The sequence below is a fragment of the Tupaia chinensis genome, unplaced genomic scaffold (assembly GCF_000334495.1).
Source record: "Tupaia chinensis unplaced genomic scaffold, TupChi_1.0 Scaffold000549_1, whole genome shotgun sequence".
NCBI lineage: Eukaryota > Metazoa > Chordata > Mammalia > Scandentia > Tupaiidae > Tupaia > Tupaia belangeri.
This window is the reverse complement of record NW_006160061.1, coordinates 918,382-942,189: the sequence shown is the minus strand read 5'-3', so window position 1 is coordinate 942,189 and position 23,808 is coordinate 918,382.

Here is a 23,808-nt window from a genome sequence, read left to right as displayed (position 1 = left end):
AACTCAGAGGAGGTGAAATAGAAGCATCTGTGTAGCATGTCTAGGTAGAAAGGACATCAGACTGCCTCAGAAAATTCTTGGTCATTCTCAAGTGGCATGGGACAGTGGCCATTTCTTTCCAACCCACTATGAGCCCCCAAAACAGCTGAGTATACTATGGCAGGACCAGGACTTTGTTGACAGCATAGTAGAGGTGAGTGCTGTTCAGACTTCTTGTCTGCAGGCCTGTAACCACACTGTTGTCTTAGGTCAGTATCTCTCTAAAAAGGCCTACTGTAGGAAAGGCATTTGACATCATGGCTCAGAACACACAAAATGTTCACAAAACAATATTTGTGATTCTGGCTTATGTTTTCCTTCTTTTTCTATTTTATAGTTTCATTAACATCTTCTGATACAATCTATTAAATTGACATCATAGATTAAAACCTACATTTTGGCAAACACTCTTCGGTGAACAGGGAACCTATACAGAGGGGAGGGGAGACATCCAAATGGACTGAAAATGGGGTCAAATGGTGATTAGGTGAAATTAAAAATACGTAAGTATATTTCACACACAACTAAGTATGTGGAAGAGAAATTGAAATCTATTCTAAATTCAGTACTTGTACTTAATAAAGAAGTACATTTGAGGATAAAACTTGAGTAGAAAAGAATGCTGATACCTTATATTTCATAAATTGCTCATGAACTTTTTGAACCATTTGGCATAATAGTTTGGTGTAACCCTGTTGCCTAATGGTAGATTCCTGAATAATGGGGGAAATACATGGTTGTAAATAACCTTTTGGAATATCAACTTTGTCAACTTGAAGCTATCACAGGATGATGAACACTTCTTCATTTTTTTTTCTTCTTCAGGAAAGATTGGATAATGTCTTAAAATTCTTTCAAATGAGAGGGGTATACTTTCTCATGTATATTGAAGGTGAGGTTAGTGTGAGAGAATTTTGTTCTTACCAAAGTAAGACCTTATACCATAGACTCTTAATCACTCTTTCATTTTAACAAATTTGTGATCTTTCCTTAAATGTATGTCACTCTCCATACTAATATATCTTTTGGTGGAAACTGAGTCAAATTTTGCTGAAAAAATTAGATTGTTGGCATTCTATTACATTAAATACAGTACCTTGTTGTTGGTCTACAATGAAAAAAAATTATAATAGGCTCAGAAACACAGTTCTTAAGGATCCAGAAATAATGGCCTAGGGCTATAAGGCTGCCAGGAAGAGAATTCTTGATTCACTAGTCAAAAAAGACTGTCATGTTGGGAACCAGCAGTTAGCGTATGGCTATGTCACTGGACTCCCACGTAGTCAACCATGGTTCGCATCTCCGACCTGGTGGCTTAAAACTCATGCCAGGCGCATGTGTGTGCATGCCCACGATCCCGAGAGGAGAATGGAGGAGAAGGGATTGTGGTGTGACCATCCCCCCTGGGGGGTGATTTCTTGCTTTCTGTCTCTCTGTCTCTCTGTCTGTCTGGCGAGTGCACGTACCCTATAGCAAAAAAAAAAAAAAAAAAGACTGTCATGTTGACATACCATTGGGAGCAGCATGACCTAATCTGTAAAGGCAAAAAAGTGACAGAGACACAGACTGATGCAAGGTTTCACTTGAGCCTAAACTCAGGCAGCCCATGGGATTCAGGACAAAGATCTTTTGTTTCTTTACATCAATTACCCACAGGTCTAGACCCACTCTATGGCTCTGAAGCTCACTATTAACTTAGTAGAAGCAAGATCTTTGGTGAAAAGATAGTGAAATAGAATAATTACACCTGTGCTGAGAATCCTTCCACTCTGCCCCCTGTATTCCTTATCATATACTTATGGTTAGATTTTTAAAAAAAATATTTAATTTAATTTTATTTATTCCTCATTTACTTTAACTTGACCACACACACACACACACACAGAGAGAGAGAGAGAAAGAGAGAGAGAGAGAGAGAGAGAGAGAGAGAGAGCAAGCCACCAAGGACCGGGTCTTGAACTGCGGTTGCCCATGTGGGAGTGTCTGGTGCCTTAATCACCACTCCACCTGCTGGTCCCAGATTTTTTTTTTTAATACAAATGCAGGTGGTGTGGAGGTTAAAGTGACTGGATCCCACAAGGCTGACTGTGAGGTTTGAGTCCCAAACTCAATAGTTTAAAAACATGCCACGCATGTGTGTGTGTGTGTCCATAATTCAAGGGGAGAGTGGAGGAGAAGGGATTGCACTGTGACTATCCCCCTGAGAGGTTAATTCTCATAGAGTGGGGACAGCAGGTGGTGTGGTGACTAAGGCATTGTACTCCCACATGTCTGACCATCCTTCGAGTCCCAGACACGGTGGCTTGAGAGTCAAGCTGGGCATGTGTACATGCATGTTCAAGGTCCTAGGAGGAAAATGAAGGAAAAGGATTGCAGTGTGGCTATTTTTCCTGGGCGGTAATTTATCATACTCCTTTTCTCTGTCTCTCTGTATGTTTTTCTGGTGAGTACATGCAACCTTTGGCAAAACCAGAAAATAAATAAATAAATAAATAAATAAATAAATAAAACCAAGAAAATAGATAGTGCATATAGGTCTCAAATCTTCTGTAAATAAAATATAATTATGGAAAACTGCTAAAAGAAAATTCTATAATCACCTGAAGGCAACTAAACACACATTTAAAAAATTACTCTGGGATTGGCCCTGTGTACTGGCAGTTAAGGGGAACTAGATCTCACATGGCTGAACATGTGGTTTGAGTCCCAGACCTGAAACCTTGAAAACCATACCAGACACGTGTGCATGCATGCCCAAAGTCCCAAAAGTATAAAGAAATGGAGAAGAGATTGCTGCGTGACTGTGCTCCATTGGAGGGTGCTTTCTGCTTTTTGCTTTCTCTCCCTCTCTCTGGTAAGTGCATGCACCCTCTGGCAAATTAAAAAACAAAACAAAACAAAAACCTTACAATGTAGGCTTAAAAACAACTCTCTGTGCTGCATTCAGATTTGGTTTATCATTTCGTTTTAAATCAAGGAATAAAGAATTCAGTTACTGTCAAAGGAGTACAGATAGAAGACAAATACAGATCAGATCACCCCAACCAAACTCAACTTAATCTACCCTGGAGCACATCGGTCTCAGATCACCTTCTGATGACCTCCTCTATTTAGTTCAGGGGAAGAAGGAGGGTAGCTATTTTTAGCAGGGGTGGAAGTTGGGGGCGTGAGAGGTAGAAAGTTACATCAGCTTTACCTGGAAGCTTTTTCAAAATGTGTACATCCATTCATTTCTTCTTTCGCCTAGAGATCCTGATGTGAACCATCCAATCAAAATTGAATTCATCATCCCAGAGAAGAATTATTGCTATGATGACCCATTGTTGCTGTTGATGATAGTATCTGGCACTACTTTGATGCAACAAGGGTAAAAACAAGGTTAAAAATAACTCCCTTTGAAGATCACTTCAATAAGATTTTTACTAATTTATAGTAACTCTTTATTTAGCTTTAATATCTAGTTAATTGGAATTCTGATCACTTGAAAATATTTTTATTTGCTTTCCCTGAGTCAACATTCCCTCATTATCTCACAGTTTTAAAGAAAAATTATCCAAACATAAATCTGAAAAATGTCTTTACAATGGGATTCCCGTGCCCACTTCCTCAGGCCAAAGGGTGATAAATGTTCATATATTCTTCATTTTTAAAAAGCTTATAAAAAGGAGCATTTGCCCCCAGCTTCTTGAATAAGAAATGGATGCTGCATTGTCCTCATTAATTCATATGATCAAAAAGCCAATGTTATAAATCCAGGTAGGAGATCAGTCTTTCGAATATTCCTTTTAGCAACAGTGTCTTCCTCTTTCTGTATAGCCATGGCAACCAGATCTCTGCCAGTTGTTTGGGTATGGTTCACATAGGGTCTTTGTTGTAGAAGAGCTGCAAGCAATTTGTTTTCCTTAAAAAAAATGAACTGAATGAAATTAAATTATACAATATGAGACTATCAAATTGTATTATGTAACTGCGAATAAAATAAAATATATTAGCTCTAAAGTGCCACTGGGTATTAAGAAGGGCCTAATGGGATTTACATAAATTATCATAAATAAATCTCCTCAGGTTACCCACATTCTGGGATATAAGGCAAAGGACAGTGAACTGTAGTCTCTGACATTTTATGAGATCATGGTATTTTTTTTTTGACAATTTTATACAGAAATCATTTGATATCACTCTTCACAAAATGATAGAAAATTTAAAAAGATTATTACTTCAGCCTTCAGTGTGTAGTCCAATGTACAAGTTTTACTTGACCCAGTTGTATTTCTCAGGTAGGTAGATGATACGAGTCATTCTGAGGGCAACTTTACATAGTAAGCTCATCCCAGATCATTGTCATTGAAAAATGATAGCAATATTGTCTCTTATTTAATAGGAAACTATGGATAAAACATAATCTCATTCAAATTGAAATTTCCATATGGTGAATAATTTTAGTGTGTAGCATTTTGCATTTTATTAAACAGTCAAGGTAAGAAGGTCATCCAGGCATCTGAGTACTGGAATTTGAATGCTGAAATCTGAAGTAACCTCTCCCCACCCAGTAATTCAAGTAATATAAATCTCACATGCTTTTTTTTTTTTTTTCAGTTTTCCAATTTCTTTTAGAGTCAACATTCAGATTTATTATTATTATTATTTTTAGGGTCCCTGCCTCTTATTCTATGATCTATTACTTTTTATTTGTATATAAACAATTGAAGGGCAATATGAATGTAGTGTATCAATTTCAGAGTCAAACTTTTTATAGTTTTTGTTATTGTAGGCAGTGACGTGCTGGTAAATGTTTAGTAACAGACTTTCCGGGGGTGGAAGGGGGAGGCCCTGATTTGTAATAGCTCCCAAGTCCCGTCATAGCTGATTTCAGGCTATTAAGGTGATGCCGCTGGATGCTGCCTTGGAAGGCGATGTGCGACTAGCTGGTTACGTGCTTCTGTTGTCCAGATGTGATAAGCATGAATATGAAAGGGTAAATAATAGAAAAAATGAAATAACATAGCTAGGAGGTGATGTTTTGGAGGCTCATATTACCTTCGTTTTTGATAGAATCTATCTAACTTCAAGTTAATAATTAATTTTTACTGGTTAGATGGAACAACTGGCTCACAAGATTCTTGACAATTTACCAATCTGCTTGGAAATCCTGGTCTGAGCCTGGCTCCAGTGCATTGTTGGTTGTGGGTGATATACAATGGTATGGAGTTTGAACTAGTCTTCGAGTGGTTAAGTTTTGAATATGTTTATAAACCTATCTGTTTGTCACAGAGAACAGAAAGCAGAAAATGAACTAAACGAACTGCCTGCAATCTGTGGGCCTAAACTCTCATCAGCATGCTTTGCTTCTCAGGTGCACCGCTTTCCCCTATCTGAACATCTCTGAAGTTAGGATGTATCTTTTAATTAAATACAAACTTTCTCAATGTTTACTTTGTGGTGTTTTTCCACAGTGCTAAATTAATGGTGCATCTCAAAGTTAGAGCATCTTAAACATGAAAATATTTTATACTTGAAAGAAATTGCTGATTTGACAAAGACACTATCAGATTTTCTAGTTCTTTTTAAATTGGCAAATGCAAGAAAGCCCCCTTAAGCTTGAGTATCTGAACATTAATTTGAAATATCTAAGTACTGAGTTAGAAAAAGAAAGCCCTAATCTATCAAATGAAGGGGCTGGCATTAAAATGTTCTAGCTCTTTAAATTCAAAACTGTCATGTTCTAAGAAAACATTTTCTCCTCATCATAGCTTCAGTGTTAACGCCCATTATGTGAAGAATTAAGCATGTGCTAATCAATTTTTTGTAGTAAATTGGCTATGTCCATTACATGTTTTAGGGAAGGAAAATAAAGGGTTGTTAATGCAGAAAGTGTTAACTCTAGATGACATTTGAAACATCAACTGCGTATTAAGATCCAGAGATAGAAAATTGCCTTTAGTTCACTTCTGCTGCCAAATTATGCCACCTTCTGATTTTGGAGGAAAAAAAAAATGCTGTATTTATGTCAAGGCAGAGAAACGGAAAATTCTATTTTCTCTTTGTACATGACCTGCTGTAGCAAATTAGTTTACCCTATCACCCTTGCAGACATTAATGAAATGAAGGTAGGAAAAGCAAAGGGATGGTACTTATCCTGTGGAGTTTGATTGTTGGTTCATGTTTTACCTTTTTTTTTTTCCGGGGGGGAGAGGTTTTTTTTTTTTTTTTTTTTTTTTTTTTTTTTTTTTTTTTTGGGGCTGTGACCTCTACCAAGAGAGAGAGAGAGAGAGAGAGAACGAGAAATCATCCCTTTTTCTTCCATTCTCTTCTCAGGATCCTGGGCACACACACATGCACCCAGCATTAGTTTAAGCCACTGGCTCTAGGACTTGAACCATGGTCCACTACACTGGAGTCCAGGGACATAGCCATTACACCATCTGCTGGTCCCCATGTTTTATCTTTTAAAACAATAAATGGCGTTTATGTTTTCTGTTTATACTAGTCTCCATATTTAGTGATAAATTTTGAAAATGACAGAAAAGTATAAAAGAAAAAGTAAAAATCATGCAAATCTCACTTCCCAGAAAGAATAATTTCACCCAGAAATAATAAAATAATAAAAATAATTCTACAGTTTGGCACATTTTTTTGTGTGTGAATATTTCTACTTTTTCCAGAAGAAAGTTCTTTTGAGTAATATCACCATGTCAAGAGATAGCAAATTTGTAATCTTTTGTAAAATTGGACAACTTTATATTCCTATGATGGTCTATGACAATCCCTATTCCACTGCATTCTTGTTAATGTCAGATATTATCATTTCATTTATTGATTTAATAACACATATCAGTACCCGATTATTTTTTTAATTTGTGTCTATTTGATTATTGATGCTTTCATTAATGATACTTTGATATTTAACCTTTAATTAAGGTCAAACTGCCTGTACATCTCCATTAGCTATCTATATTTCTCTTGTGGATAGCTATATAAAATTTTTCAAATATTTACATTTTACATGGTGATACATAAAAAAAAAACTATGAAGGATAAAATTTCTTGCTATGTATATTTCAAATATTCTTTCTTCTTATTATTTTTCTTTAGAGAGATTTTTCCTATAGAGCACATGCGCTCACTGGAGAGACAGAGACAAACAGAGAGACAGAAAGTGTGAAATCCCCAGGGGGGATGGCCAAACTACAATCTCTTCTTCTCCATTGTTCTCTTAGGATTTTGGACATGCATGTACATGAGCCCAGCGTGAGCTTTAAGCCACTGGGACTGGGACTCGAACTGCGGTTGACTACATAGGAGTCCAGTGATGTAACCCTTATGCCATCTGCTGGTTTTCTTAATTCTTTTTTTTTATAAGAAAAATTTTTCAAATTGTCAAAGCAATAATGCTCATGATAGAATGCTAAGAAACTATGAAAAGTAGAGACAAAAATGAAAGTCAAGATAATCCTTCTTTGCTATGAAGAGAATTTTTGCATTTCTCCCAAATTTACGTGTTGAAATCCTAAACCCCAAGGTAAGATATTAAGAGGTGGGGCTTTGGGAGATGATGGATCATGGGGATAGAGTCCTTATGAATAGGATTAGTGCCCTTATAAAATAGGTCCAAGAGATCCCTTGTCACTTTCCTTACTTGAGGTCTCAGTGAGAAGGTGGCTGTCTCGTCTGTGAACCAGGAATGAGCCCTCCATGCTGATGAATGACGGCATCTTGATCATGGACTTCCCAGCTTTCAGAACTGTAAGAAGTAAATTTTTGTTGTTTATGAGCTACGAGTCTACGGCATTTTGTTATAGCATCCCAGACTGACTGTGACAATGTTCCTAGATGGAATTACAGTTTACATTTTGGGGGCTTTGCCTCTTGGCCTTCCATACCTTCCCAGACCCTTTCTAGTTACAAATTCAAATTCGCAGAGTATGTTGGATCTTTTCTAAAAATATAAGATCATATTCTGATTTTATGAAAGTAATAAATTCTTGTCTTAGTTTTGGTTCCTCCAGATGCATGCTATGAGACAAGGACTTAGGTAAATCACACTCATACATATAAATCAGGGCAAAGCCAAGACTTTTTATTTATTTATTTTTTCAGTGGTAAAGATATAATGAGCCACTTTTAGATTTAGATAGTTTGTTACTTGCACAGACAGTGAACAGAAGAAAAAAACACAGAGGCCACCCCCTTGGACTTTGTCCTATACACTGAAACAAAAGGAGGTGGATGACTACATGGGCATTTGTAGACCAAGGTCTGGACAGCCACTGGTGACTTTAGATTCTTCAGCTATGTTCTGATGGGGTTAAGGCAGAGGGCCACACCACATCAGATCTAAAAAGATGTTGGTAGTGAGAAATTATCCTATGACAGTGAATAGGGAGGTGAGTGGGAGATGGCCTGGTATCAACTCCTCACAGAACTTTAATATGCTGGATGAATCACAGGTGTTCCATAAAGACTCTGGTACGTCATGGTTCAAACTTTTACCTGTATGGACACTTGCAAGATTGCCAGGTACCACAGAGGAGCAGATTGTCTATAGCAGGTGGTTTATATAAAAAATAATCTCAAGAAGCAAAAGCAATGAAATGCAGAAACCAAAACAGAGAAGAGAGAAAAATCAACAAAGTGTGCAAGAATGGTTACTGTTGTGAGTAATTAGGCCCAATCCCAGTGGGAACTCTGAGAAACTGGCTTAGACATGATACAGGACAGGAAAGCTGGGGTATTTGTCTGGTTCCTCTTGGGTTGTGGGTTGCCCCTCGTTGATTCCCTGGCTTTTCTATGAGGTTTTGTATGTAGGTTAAGCACGATTCAAAGGACATAAAGAAAACCTTTGGGAAGAGAAGTTAAGAAACAGGCATTAAGGTCAGGATCTGTCAGCAGTTTGGCAATTGCCCACTGCAGCTGCAGATGAACTCAGGGAGGGGCAGAAAAGCTATGGGCCACGTCTGCCACAATGCAGAACACTGCAAAAAAGGCAAAGCATTATGAGAAGAGATAAATATCTAATTCCACTAGTAAGAGATCATTTCATTAACATTCAAATTGTATTTCTCTTTATCTTCTTCCATTAGATAAAATTGTATTCAATTTTTCACTCTACTTTTTTATACCTATTTTATAATAATTTACTCACATTATAAGAAGCATTAGGAATATTTAACTTTTTCCACAGAAGTTAAGTTTATTTGTCAGTAAAACATACGCTGAAACAGAATTATGAAAGTGACACAGTAAATTAAAAAAATTGTTCAAAAAGTTATGTCAATATTTGGGTTATTTGACTAAGTTAGAGACAAGTGTAGAGAAAATGCAGTCAGGATGGTTTAGTCTGACTCCTTCACTTCCTATCTTACCATGTTTGAAGGCTGCAGGATAAACCACTTATGTTATTAGTTATACTGCACTTGTGCGTTTGTTACATAATTATGGCTTTGCTGTTTTATGCCATTGCATGTGAGGAGCATCTACATGTGCAACAGGTTTTGGCAATGAGCCACTATTATCTGCAACCCCTTTCAGAAAAAGGAAGTACCTCCTTCAGCTAGCTGGCCCTGTTCAGCTCAGTCTTGGTTCAACCTATTCAACTCAATGGCCTTGGCTTGGGTTTGCCTTGGCTCTGCTCAGCTCAGCTCCTCACTGTGAGCTCCATGAGGGAGGAAGCACGCTGTGAGTGCTCTTCAAGCATATTATAAACTCCAAGGGGGAGACAGCACCTTGTGAGTGCTACTCGAGCTCTATGAACCCCCCTTTTATTTTCTGGAGAGATTTTTGCTATAGGACGTGATGGTCATGCCACAATCCCTTCTCTTTGATTCTCCGTTCAGGATCTTGGGCATGCATGCACATGCGCCCGGCATGAGTTTAAGCCACCGGGTCTGGGAATCAAATTACAGTTGACCACATGGGAGTCTAGCAACATAGCCATTACGCCAACTGCTGGTCCCTCTATGAGCATAGCTTGAACTTAGCCAATAAACAACATGACATCAATGCCTTTTTTTTTTTTTTAACTCCTTTCAGAGGGGGAAAGAAACTTGCAAAATAATAGCTGTGTGGAGAAAAAGGTTTCAAAGGGAAAAGAATTTTAAGCTGGTTGTTAAAGGACTAAGAAGAAAGTAACTCAGATATTTAGAAGTTATTAGCTAAATCAATCAGTCCTCAGGTGCAGTATGAACATGGATTCTTTTTTTTTTTTTTGCTGAGATTTTTGCTATAGGGCACATGCACTTGCCAGAGAGACAGAGAGAGGCAGAGAGACAAAAAGTGAGAAACCACCCCCCAGGGGGGATGGCCATGCCACAATCCCTTCTCCATTCTCCTCTTGGGATCTTGGGCACGCACGTACACACACCCGGCGTGAATTTAAGCCACCGGGTCTGGGACTCGAACCGCGGTTGGTTGACTACATGGGAGTCCAGTGACACAGCCATTAAGCTAACTGCTGGTCCCTGCCTGGATTCTGAGACACAGTGAGCACTCTGTCAAGATGCTAAAATAAGCAGAACAATGCCCTCCCAAAGAGGCTTACTGTCTAATCTTTGGAGGCTGTGAATGTGTTATCTTACATGGTAAAGGGCAGTTTAGTTTGAAGAGAGAAGTAAGGCTGCTAATTAGCTAACCTTAATTAAAGTAGGGAGAACAACTTGGATGATCAGGTGGGCCTAATCTCATTACCAACATTCCTAAAAGGGGATGATAGCAGCAGAAGAGTTGTCAGATGGTGGGGTATGACATAAGGACATCACCTACCATTGCTGGCTTTGATAATCAGGGAGGGGAGCCCACAGGCCAAGGAATGTTTATGGCTCCTGGGAGCTCCAGAAAGCAACATAGTCCTGCCAACACTGATTATACCAGGTTGAGCCCGAAAGTCCTCATTTGCATTCTTGATTTTTTTTGTTTGTTTGCTTTTTTCCTAATGAAGACAGTTTCCTTTAAGTTCGTCTGTGTCATCACTGATGTTCCTTCATAGTTATGTGGCATTATGTTGCCTGGTGATTTTCATCTTCATGTCTACACCTTCTTCTTCCACTTTCTAAGAGAGATTCTCAATTTTGACTTTCAGATCTCTAATTTCATTTTCTGTGAAGTTAATTACATTTAGCTGCTACATTTAATGTTTCCCTGTAAGATTTTCTTCTCTCATCTTTCCCACCCTATCTCTTAAAAATTCATATTCTGTACTTTTCTCTCCATTTATTTTTATTTATGAATTCTTTTGCTTCTGTTGATAGAGGGTTGTTTTTGTTTAAATAGCTTTTTAAAATTCTCTTTTATTTATTTATTTTTTTAGAGGTTTTTAAAATTTATTTATTTATTTATTTATTTTTTTGCTATAGGGTGTGTGTGCTTGCCAGACAGAGAGAGACAGAGACAGAAAGCGAGAAATCACCCCCCAGGGGAGATGGCCATGCTGCTGCAATCCCTTTTCCTCCATTCTCCACTCGGGATCTTGGGCACTCACATACACACGCCTGGCATGAGTTTTAAGCAACCGGGTCCAGGGCATGAACCACGGTTGACTATGTGGGAGTCCAGCGACATAGCCATTATGCTAACTGCTGGTCCCGAGCTTTTAAAATTCTAAAGAGTTAAATTTTTTTCTTTTGGATCTTTTAGTAAATTATTTATAAAAGTATGTGCTTCCCGGGACCAGTGGATGGTGTAATGGTTACATCACTGGACTCCCTCATAGTTGACCATGGTTTGAGTCCTAGATTGGGTGGCTTAAAACTCATGCCAGGTGCATGTGCATGTATGCCCAAAATCTTGAGAGGGTAATAGAGAAGGGACTGTGGCCTGGCCATCCCCCTAGGAGGGTGATTTCTCTCTTTTTTCTTTCTGTCTCTCTGGTGAGCCCAAGTGCCCTACAGCAAAACAAACAAACAAACAAACAAAAACAATAATAAAACCTCTCTCAAAAACAAAAACAAAAGCATGTGCTTCTTTTCTTGTGTTAGGGTGTTTCTCATTCTTTGTTATGAGCAGTACTGAGTTAGGAGTTAGACCCTACTAATAGGTAGTTAGACCCTATTCATAGGTAAATAGTACTAACAGAGTTACTGTAGTTTTGCTTTTTATGGAAGTTAGATCCTATTAATAGGTAGATAGTACTAACAGAGTTACTGTAGTTTTGCTTTTTATGGAAGTTAGATCCTATTAATAGGTAGATAGTACTAACAGAGTTACTGTAGTTTTGCTTTTTATGGACTGGTAAATATTCACCCATTACAAGTCTCAGAGGAATTTATGACTCGCTATTGCTGGGCTAAAATCAGACTGAAACCAGCCACTGTCTGGGACTGAGATTAACTCAAGACTTTTAGGTGTCTAAAATTCTAGAACCTGGGCTGATGATCCATTTCAAAGAGAAATAGGTTTTTCTTCCTTGTCAGAATCCTTTATAACTGGGCCATTTCAGCCCATCTACAGTAACTTGCTCAGGCCTCATTCCCTTCATTGCGTTGGAAGCTTTTCCTCCTTCACTAAAACTCTGCTTGCTAATTTCTAATTCCTCGTGAACGTTGGACAAGCACCAGCACAGGTGTTGGACCTGATCACCCTGACACCCTTACGTCAGATTTGGTGCTGAGAGACCTTGACTCAGCAGAGAGGTAAGAAAAGTGGACTCTATCTTCATTTTTCCCTCAGGACTCTTGTCCCTATAATCTATCAGATGAGAATATTAGGCATCTGTCAACAGTTAAACACAGATTGTGTGGTCCCTGGTCTTAAAAGTTTCAGATGACAGGCTTTTTTTTTTTTGAGAAGTATTCAGTCTATTCCCTATTGCTGGCAATGGGAATGTCACCTGTTTTGTGATTTTGATTTCCCTTCTGGAATCTTCACTGTCATGTGAGAAGGCAAGTGTTTTGGGGGCAACTGATGGTGCATACCAGGGCTACTCTCTGGTGCATCCTGAAGGTCCTAGGAATCTGAAGCATTCCCTGATAGTCCATTCAGGTGTCAGAACAGATTCCCCCCTTTTCTGTCTTCAGACTTTTTTCTTCTTCGTTGGAGGATAATGTTTCTCCCCAGTGAAACCTCCAAACTGACAACCCTTGGCCAGGGCATTTCCATAAATTTGCCATGTCTCTTTTCTATCACCCGAGACATAGAATCTCTAGTAGATTTTCAGTTTGTTTCCAGTTTGCTCTTAGACATTCTGATATTGTCTTCTCTGTCTTAAGGAGACTTAGAGAGATTCCTTCTCCCTCCGCCTACAACTGGTGCAAATTAGTTTATATGGAATAGCTAAAAGACATTCAAATTTCCCTATTCAACTCATTTTCCCCAACCTTACTCTCTCACTCAGAAGCTCAGTCTTGCATGCTAGCTATGTGAAGGCATTTTACTGAATTGCAAGCCTTCCTGGTCCCAGGAAAAATTAGTGACTTACTATCTTTTTCTCTAAAAAGAAAGAGAAGAATACTTAGTCTAAGGAGGGAAAACAGAGATTAAAGGACACTTAGTAAGGGCCAGCCGGTGGTTTTGTGGTTAAAACATTGGACTTGCACATGGCTGATTGTGGTTCGAGTCCTGGACCATGGTAGCTTGAAGCTCACACCAGGCATGTGTGCTTTCATGCCAAAAATCCTGAGAGGAAAATGAAGGAGAAGGGATTGAAGCATGGCCATCCTCCCACCCCACCCCTGCCGTGGGGTGATTTCTCACTTTCTCTCTGTTTCTCTAGCAAGCACACAAGCACTATAGCAAAAATCTCTCTTTTGTGGGGGGGGGGTGGTGGGAGAACAAAAACAAACAAACAAAAAACACTTTGTCTCTTTCCTTCCCGAAAACTAAGGCACAAATAAATAAAAGCCCCTTTCCTTTTTTTTTTTAATTTTTAAAATTTTGACTATTCTCACCCTAAGACTAATAAAGTGATTAAATAAGCATAGATTAAAAACGGAGTACTGCATGTGCATGTGTGCTCAAAATCCTGAGAGGAGAATGAAGACAAAGGGATTGCGGCATGGCTATCCCCCCAGGGGGTGATTTCTCACTTTCTGTCTCTCTCTCTCTGTTTCTCTGGTAAGCTCACATGCACTATAGCAAAAATCTTCCTCTCTCTCAAAAAAGGTGGGGGGAGGGGCAGGGGAGAATACTTAAATCCACTCAGGTTGTTACTGGAACTTGCTAGTATTCTTTTTATTCAAGTAGACCCTGACACAGCCTAACACTGTAACACTTTCATTCAGATCTCAAGTGAGCTGCTCACAGTGGGGCTTATTTGGGGCCCCCTCACAGCATTCTTTGTTTCCCAAGCTGCCTTGTATGTAAAGACATTGAGGAAGACATACCCATGCCAGTAAACCAAGTACAGAAATAGATGATCAAATTTTAGATACTCACTGGTCAAATGGGTTTGTATAAATGGAGGTTGGAAACAAAGTCCTCTATCAGAATAGGATATTACACAGAGATAACTGGAGAATGACTGGACTTATACCAATAAAAGCAATGCTAACTGGGGCCCTACTAGAAACTACAGCCCTACCTTTTCTCCCTCATTTTCATTAAGTGTCTATATTGCTTACTTCCCCTCAACATGGAAATTTCAGGCCCTGATTCGGCTTGCAGGGGAAGGGAATGAATGCTCTGGCCAAGCTCTGGTTTCTTTCTCCTTGGTGAAGAGTCAAAAGAGTTGTCTATAGGAATCATTCCAGAAGTCCCCAGTGGCCAAGAGTGAGGCTGACCATGGGATATGGAAGAACTCGTAGCTGACTTGGGGTGCTTACACTGCCCCTGTACTTCTCTGGGACCACTGTGCAATGACAACCTGACTGTATCCACAGCCAAGAAAACAAAATGGGGAGAGATGAAAGGGTGCCTTTTCTCCCTCTGTGTAGATAGGTAATGTACCCTCAGCTTCAAGAAGTGAACAGGCTCCCTCGGATTGTGTTCTGAAACATTGTTTAATCCTTAAACACTGAGAAACACCTGATTTTCTTTTATATGCGGGCCTGGCCACAATGTAAGTTAAAAGATGGGGAAACCTGGCCACCAGAGGTAAATATAAATTATAATACTATTCAACAATTAGAGTTCTTTGTAACTACCTTGGAAGATGAAGAAAAATTTCTTATGTATAGTGTTTTTATGTCTTGAGAGATATAGGTACTCTCTATTTCACTTTAATTCACACTTACTCTCCACTGGCTCAGAGCTTGCAGGCTCCCTAGGTTCATATGAGATAAGACCCAAGAACTCTGAGTTTGTCAGCTCCTCAAATTGTTCCATCTATTTTTCTTCTATATGTAATTCTACCTGTTTATCCAGGGGCCCTAGAGATGACTCTCCCTATAATTAGTCCTTCAGTTGAGTGGAGAAGGAAAATTCAGTTCTATACAAGCCCTTTCTCTCTCACTGGGCTTAAACAGATTTAGACTGACTTGAATAGTTATTTTTCTGAAAATCCTGACAATAGCTAAATTTCAGCAAGTTTCTCTGGCTTTTGAGAAGATGCTAAACAGGAATAATTCAAGACCTGCAATTACAGGTTAAAATGTGAAGCATTCTCAGCAGCTCTGCAGGATCCCTGCCGCTAGCTAAGGATATTCAAATTTGCTTAAAACTTTGCTTATCCTCCAATAGAGCCTGAGATAAGAGATAAAAATTTAAAACTTCTATAGGAAGAGACAAAGAACTTTTAAGACTATAAGATGTGTTGTTTGTGTATGTGTATGTGTGTATGCATACATGCAATGCGTTATATGCCATATGTCTATGTGGTAAAAGGCCTTAAGGAATTGAGAGTGGGGAAGGAAGGCTACATAATGGAGAAGAAATTTAAGCGGTTGAAGTAGAGAATGGCTCTGGCTCGAAAGCTCACAAAGGAATCAAGTAACAGAGAACTCTGTTCCTGTATAAGTAAAGCTATGATTATTTCCTTCATATATATGTATTATTTCCTTCAATCATATATGTATTTTTTTTGTAGGCAAACTATTTTTTTTTTTAGGTAAACTATTTTTGTCCCAGCTACTTGTAAACTTTTATTTCCTTGATATTCTGCAATTTAACTATTATGTTCCTAAAAGTGTCCTTTCTTTTCTCTGCTAGATACTTGAAATATTATTTTGAACTGATTACTCTTTCATCAATTCTGGTAAATTCTCTTTTACTATGTCTTAAAATATCACTTCTCCACCACAGCTTCCATTCTCTTTTTCTGAAACTTTTATTTTGTAGTCTCTCTTCATGTCTCTTGAGTGCTTTTTCATCCTGCTACTTTCTCGTAAATTCCTTATGTTTAATCTTCAGTGTGGCCTTCTTTACTCAATCATGTCTATATATTTTTATCCCAAAATGATTATATATTTCTTTTCAAAGATATACTTGTTCTTTTTCATTTCCTCATGTACTTGCTTTGTTTCCCCTATTTTGTTAAGATTTCTTGCTGTCTTCTAAATGAGTTACTCCTTTATTTGTCTTTTTGAGTATCCTCAGGATACTAACTTTAAACAAACAATCCCATAAAGTTCATCTTGCAGTAAGTTTATGTTTCTGTGTTTCATTATTGTGTATGGTTTTATTTTGGGTAGGAAGTTTTGTTCTGTCACTTTTTTTTTGTTTCCTGAATCTCTAGCTCAGAATCAGATTTTCATTGTCATTTCAGGGCTCCTGTCCCATGGTGACAGAATATTTCAGATCTCGTCACAGAGTCAGCAGGTGGTTTGATTCATTTCCCAATCTTTAGATTCTGTGATCTCTTACCTTCCTAGTCCCCCAGCTTGCTCAAAATGACAGCCACAGGTGGTCGCTCTCTTTCTGAAGACTTTTTCTATGGTACCTCTAACACCAGGCTTCAAACAATGAGCTAAGCTATGGTTTCCCTTTTCACAGGGAGTACTTTCAACTCTTAAATGATAGGGCAGAACTCCTACTTTCAGCGTTTAGACCCAGAACTCAGCAAGTCCAAGGCTTAGTTCTTTCCACTGCTTTGTATTTTTATTCTATTTCCAATAAAGAGAGATGTTTTTCTAGTCTTGTACCCAACTATGTCTTTTTGTCTTTTTAATAATTTATCACTAATTTGTGTTTAGAATATAGATGGTTTATCCAGGTGTGATCTCATACCATTTTGACTGAAACTCTTACCTTTGTTTTAGAAGCTATTGTTAGATAGCCAGTGTTTACTGTCAGCATTGTTATACATGAACTTGAGACTACAATTATATATATTTTTGTGGCAGACATGTAGCAAGATTAACATCCTGTTTCATGCTGGTGGGCTTGGGGCCTGTTGGGCACCATCCTGGATTTGCCAAAGCCTTGATTCATTGATATCTAAGTATCATTGAAATAGAGCTCAAAGCTGAAACCACCTCTGGTCTAACGGTGTTTTGGGGGATCCTTTTCAGAACAGTTTGTTCTCTATCTACTGTTCTTTGATAATCCTCCTCCCCCACTAAATAAAACAAAAGAAAAATGAATTGATTAGGTTTGGTTGGTGTAGCTCGGATTGTTTCAGTCAATTACACTTAGAGAAAGTTGTGCTTTCAGTATCCTTTCCTGTGTTCAGTCGTTAGAGCAGAACAATTCTGTAGTTAGAATGACAGAAGAAATGGGGTTTAACCACACTTTACATGTAGCAGTGAATATTCAGAAACCCCTTCTTTGCCTTGCTGCTGTTAAAATGTGCTCTGTGGAATACATTTAAGCTGTACTTCTTCTTTGACTTCCAGTCTTCAGGAGGCATGGGCTTTCAGACTGGTCTGCTGTCTTGGAAGCCTAGTTTTTCACCCTGGTTTATATATTGCCACAACTACTACACTTTTCATTTTAGAAATGATTCAACACTATTTTCTTTTCTGAGGCATAACTTTCCTATGACACGTATTTACTTTTTGGTTTACAGGGTTTCTTACTGTTTCCTTACTTAAGCACATTCTCTTTATAAGGTTCTCTCATCTTGGAAGAGCTCTAGGGGTGGCAAAGGAGCGTAAAAGGTTAAAGTGGGGAGTCAACCAAATAACATCATTATTATAGCAGCAATAAAAAGTTTGAGAGTATTAAAAGTTTCAGAATGTTTCCCCGTATATCACATTTATCTCCTCTCTCATCTCAGCCTCCTTCGATAACTCTATTTTTTTGAGCCAGGAGGAGAGACGTTCTTTTCTCCATGCTACAGAGAAGTGAGTGAATCAAATGAGAGCTATTGAGTGGAAGAATAGGGACTAGTGTCCTATGCTTGTTTTGACAATTTTTGCAGAGATACATGCGGCACAAAGAAGAACTCCTTTGTTAGAAGGTGGTGTCCTACAAATAGCACAGATGTAATTGCAAGTGGGTCATTGTCTCATTTCTTGAACGTTTTGTATTTATTTGCAAATGGACAAATCTCTGAAAATAAGCAGGTACATTTATCTAACTTATATTTCTCTGTTTTGGTGGTGATTGGCCTGATCATAACCTGGAACGATAGATGATGTGCATTAACTATATTTCTGCCATTTAAAACATATTTTGGAAATGCTATCATATTTGGAAATTTCATAGATAAAATTGTGAAATAACTTCTTCCATGAAGAAATCAGTGAAAATAATCTTTAACTGGTAAATTTTTACCCTACTGGTAAACTCCACTATTCACACAGAGTTATTTATATCAATAAATGCTTTTTGGGGAGACCTTAACTTATTTGGAAATTATTTTTCTGCTCTTAATAAAGTAACAAAACAAAATGCTACAAATCCATGAAAAGACATGGAGAAAACTTAAGTGAATATCGCTGAGTGAAAGAAGCCAGCCTGAAAAGATTACATACTACATGATTTCAACTATAAGGCATTCTGGAAAAGGTAAAACTATAAATATAGTAATCAGTAATCAGTGATTACCAGGGCTTAATAAATGTGTGGAATGAATTGGTCATCAAAAGGCATTTTTAGGGGAGTGAGACAATTCTATATGATGCTGTAAGGGTGGGTACAAGGCATTGTACATTTGTCAAAGCCCGTAGAACTACACAACACAAAGAATGAATCCTAATGTAAATTACAGAGTTTGGTTAATAATACTAAATCAACATTGGTTCATCAGTTGTAATGAATGTGACAGAAAGGCAAGATGTTAATGACTGGGAAACTTCTGGGAGAGGAGGTATCTGGGAAAGCCACTGTTCCTGTAGCCTGTAGTACACATGGAGACACTAGAAGTACCAAGGAGCTCTTACCTGCATAGGACTATGTCTCTCTTAGAGAGAGAAACACCAATAATATGTATTTATTAAGGTTACGTAAGTTTTGTGTTAGAAGTTTCCTTTATTCATTTTGCTCAACTTTCTGAATAGTTTTATTTTCTTTAATCTGAAGTATCTCTAATTTTGGGCTTAGCCCAAGGGTGAATTTTAAAAGCAATATGAAATTGAATTTCTTCAAATATGACTTATGATACTGACAGAGAAATAAAAACACTGAAGTCATTCTTTTTTTTTGTATCTGGCCCATAGGCATTTCAACACTCATAAATCATAAATATCCATGGTTAAACATCCAATTTTGCAGTCTTTTAGAAAAACTACAGTTGAAGAATAAAAATATTCCCTCCTTTGGGACATGTTTATTTGGTTCTTTGGTGTCCAAAACTTTTTAGAAATGCAGCAAATTTAGTTGTGTAAGTAGAGAGACCACTTTAAAATTTATGTGAATGAAAACACAAGGAATTGAATGTTTTATATCAAGCTTGCTATAAAACAGTTAGTGTTATCAGTACTAAAGACACTGTTGGCAGAAGAAAAAAAAATCATAAAGTTTATGGCTTGGTGCATCTCATCTCTTCTGTGGTATTTAGTCTTCATTTCTTTTAATTTGAACCAGCAAGTACCCTGAAATTCTCAAGCACATAAGACAACATAAGGTGATGGTCAGTTTTAGTCAACAATAAGAGTGTGGTTTTCCTAACAGAGCATTACACAGGTCTCCAGAATTATAGGTTATTGATCAATAATCAATGTGGTTGTATATATGTATATTATATATGTAAATTATCTGAGAGGTATACTTATAAGCAAGGGCCAGAGACCCAGGGTGATTTTTTGTTTTTTATTTATTTATTTTGTGTGTGTGTGTGTGTGTGTGTGTATGTGTGTGTGAGAGAGATTATTGCTATAGGGCACATGTGCTTGCCAGATACAGACAGAGACAGAAAGCAAGAAATCACCCCCTAGAGGGATGGCAATGCCACAATCCCTTCTTCTCCAGTCTCCTCTCTGGATTTTGAGAATGTGTGCACACGTACCTGGAGTGAGTTTAAGGCTCTGGGTCCAGGACCCGAACTATGTTCGACTATGTGTGAGTCCAACAACGTAACCATTACACCATATGCTGGTCCCCTAGAGTGGTTGTAACTAAACAATTTCTTCGACAGAAATTAGCTAATCTTTGTTTATTAGAATTTGTCTTATAATTTTTGCAAAGACACAATCACTTTTCCAAAGGAATTATTCTTTGACAGAAGTTCAGGAAAATATGGCTTATGAGCCAAATTTGACTTGTAGCTTGGTTTTGTATAACCCATTGCCTTTTTTTTGGACAACTAGCCAACAATGGCTTTTACATTTTAAAGAATTAAAGAAAATGGAACAAAGACCATACATTTGCAACCCAGAACGTCTACATTATTCTATCTGGCCCTTCACAGGGAAAGTTTGCCAACCCTCTATCTTAGAAGACAGGAACCAGAACATCCAGTCCTTTACACCTTGTTTCCTGTAACTGGGTTTGTTTAATTAGCTCACATTTCTGCTTCTTCCATAGAAAACAGCTGGTATAATTTACCTAAAACATTTTAATCTCCTCTATTGAAGAGACTGACTGTGTTCCTATTGCTTACATTATTAATGAAGTCTGCATTAGTCTGATAATTAATTAGCATTCTCACCTCGATCCAAGTCCTCAACAAAATATTAATACTAAATAAGACAAGGAGGTGGTAGATAAGGGCCAAAAATCACTTTCTTTGGTGTTAGAGGCTGATGAGGGGCATAGCCGAGGGCCAAAAGGGCCCTTACCCAGCACTAAGCAATGTGGGGCCTAGGTTGGAATCCCCATGTGAGGAGTGTAGAGTAATGTGTCCCTGCAGGCAACCTCCCTAAGGAAAAGAGGGCAGAACAGTCCTGACTAAGCCTCCTTAACTTCTAAACCTACTAGCTACAACTATCAGTCTTCCTTCAAAAGGACGAAATAAACAAATGGATAATCAGAAGCTGGGGATCAAATGGTATGGGTGCTTGATTCACTTTGGAGAAAAGTTGGGAGTGGAGAAGAGCTTCTCCCTAAAGTATTCATCTTGATCTTGTCCTGGGAGGCATGTCAACTCTTCCTTTTATCCCAAGTCCACCTCTCCAGTTTTATGTGTCATTATTCTCCTTTACTCTATCTAGCACAAAACTGTATTAAATATGTTTTCCTTTGGGGTCTCTGTACCTGGACTTTTGTAATGTCCCTAATTAGTGATGCTCTTCTTCTGTGATACCTACTCATCCTTTGCATAAAACCCATATCCCAAATCACTTCTTCCAGAGACTCTGTTGCACCGAAACAGTCTGCTTTAGCCTCTATTAGGCATTCTCCCATTTCCTAAAATTCCATTTTAATATGGTGGTATGTTTTAGTACCAATGTCTGTGGATTATGGATTGGTAGCTTAATTTATTTAATATTTTTCCTTTATTCATAACAGAGCATGTGTGAGTGCTCACTAGAGTGAGAGAGAGAAAGATCAGAGCAGCTGCCACCAAATACGGTCACACCTGATTCCCTCCCTCCAGCCCAACAGACCTTGAGCACTCCCACATGTGCCTGGTGTGTTTCAGAATGACCAGGCCAAGGATTGAAACTGCAATTGTCATGTGGGAACTGGCTTTTCTTGAGCCGTGCGTTACCACTGTGTCACAGAGCTGGCCCCCAGATCGGTGACTTTATCGCCACCATTTATCAAGCACTCATGACATGCTAGGCGCAATGCTAAGGGCCTTTTTATACATTCTCTTATTCGATCTTCACAGTAGTCCAATCATAAGTAGGTCATACATTTTGAAATACAATGTTCTGTGCAAAAAACGAAGACTGGTATTTAATAAGATCATGGATCAGTTTCTTAAGATGTTTGAATTTTTCCTTTTTCTCAGTAAATTTCAAGGTTCTCAGGAAAACGGGGTTGTTCCTCCTCTTATGTGGTTTTCATTGAATGTATTGCTTTATCTAGTGTCATAAAATTAACAAAGGGAACACAAATAACTTTATTTCTACGAACCAGTTCATTATGTAATAGAGAGAAGAAATAAAAACTTGGAAATAAGAAAATCAGTGACATTTCATCCTTTTTTAGCTTTAACTTGCAAAATGTCAAACATAGGCAAATACAGAAAATTATAAGATAAACTCTTTATCTAGCATCAGGAATTTTCAATTCATGACCGTTTTGTTTTATCTATACCCCACCTGCTCCAGGTTAATTTGAAGAATATTTCTAGATCTCAGTTGAACTGTGAATATTTTGGTATGTATTTGTAAAAGAGAAGAATTTACTTAAAAAACAAGGTAATCATTTAACAATTGTTCAAAAATTTTACAATAATTTATTAGTATCATGAACTATCCAGTTTATGACTGAATTTTTTCTGCTGTGCATAATTTAAGATTAGTTTGAGTCAGGATTTGGATGAAATCAGTACACTATAATTGGCTGACATATAGCTTAAACCTCTTCTAATCTACACATTGCTTCATCGTTTCTCTCTTTTTTGTTCTCCTTACAATTTATTTTTTTAAAAAGAAACCAGGTCATATCAGTTTGATGGGTTCTCATAAAGTGGACTGCTGATTTCATCCGATAATGTCATTCACTACGTTTCCTATAAATTGACGGTTATATCTAGAGTCTTGGTAAGACTCAGGTTCAAGTATTTTACTGGGAATCTTTGTGGTGTTAAGTATTTCTAGGAAGAATGTCTGCTTGTCTCTCTTGTGATGTTAGCAGCCATTGGTAATCACTGCCTAAATCCATGAACTCATTAGGGATTGCAAAATGGGGGTGTTCTAACTTACATGCCTTCTGTGACACTCCTATAAAGGGAAAAAGCTCCATTCGTTATGTGGCCACTCAGAAATTTATTCACTCTGAGGTAAATACTTGATGCCTCTTTTGACCATTTGACTTAATAATTTTTCAAAATAATAAATCACTTCCCTAAGATCTTTCAAAGGTTACCAACAACCTTAGTTTGGAGACAATGATTATGAACTCATGAATTCTGACATATTTGATGTATTTCAATTAGTTACAATATTATTCATGCTCATATTTTCCTATTTTGACCAAGGGGAGCATGTCTTAAGTTTCCAAATATTCTGTGGTTGATCCTTCTTTTTGTAGGTACATATAGCCCCTTTACCTAGATAAATGAGAATAATTTACATATTTTCTCTACATGTTTTTTAAAGAATTATTTAATTTTACTATCATCATTATTATTTTTCTCAAAATTTCTATGGGCTATGTGTGCTTACCAGAGAGAGAGAGAGAGAGACAGAGAGAGAGAGAGAGAGGGAAAACTGCTGACAGGTTAGTACTTGAACCACAGTTGGTCATGTGGGAGTCCGGTGCCTCTTGCTGGTTCCTGAATTTTCTTTTTTTAACTGTGTAGTATAAATTGAGGATCACTACATAGAAAAGCAGTATTTTTTTTTCCTTTTGCAGCTGCATTGGTGTTCCACTGTGTGGAGTGTATTCAATCAGTGTGTAATTGATGGA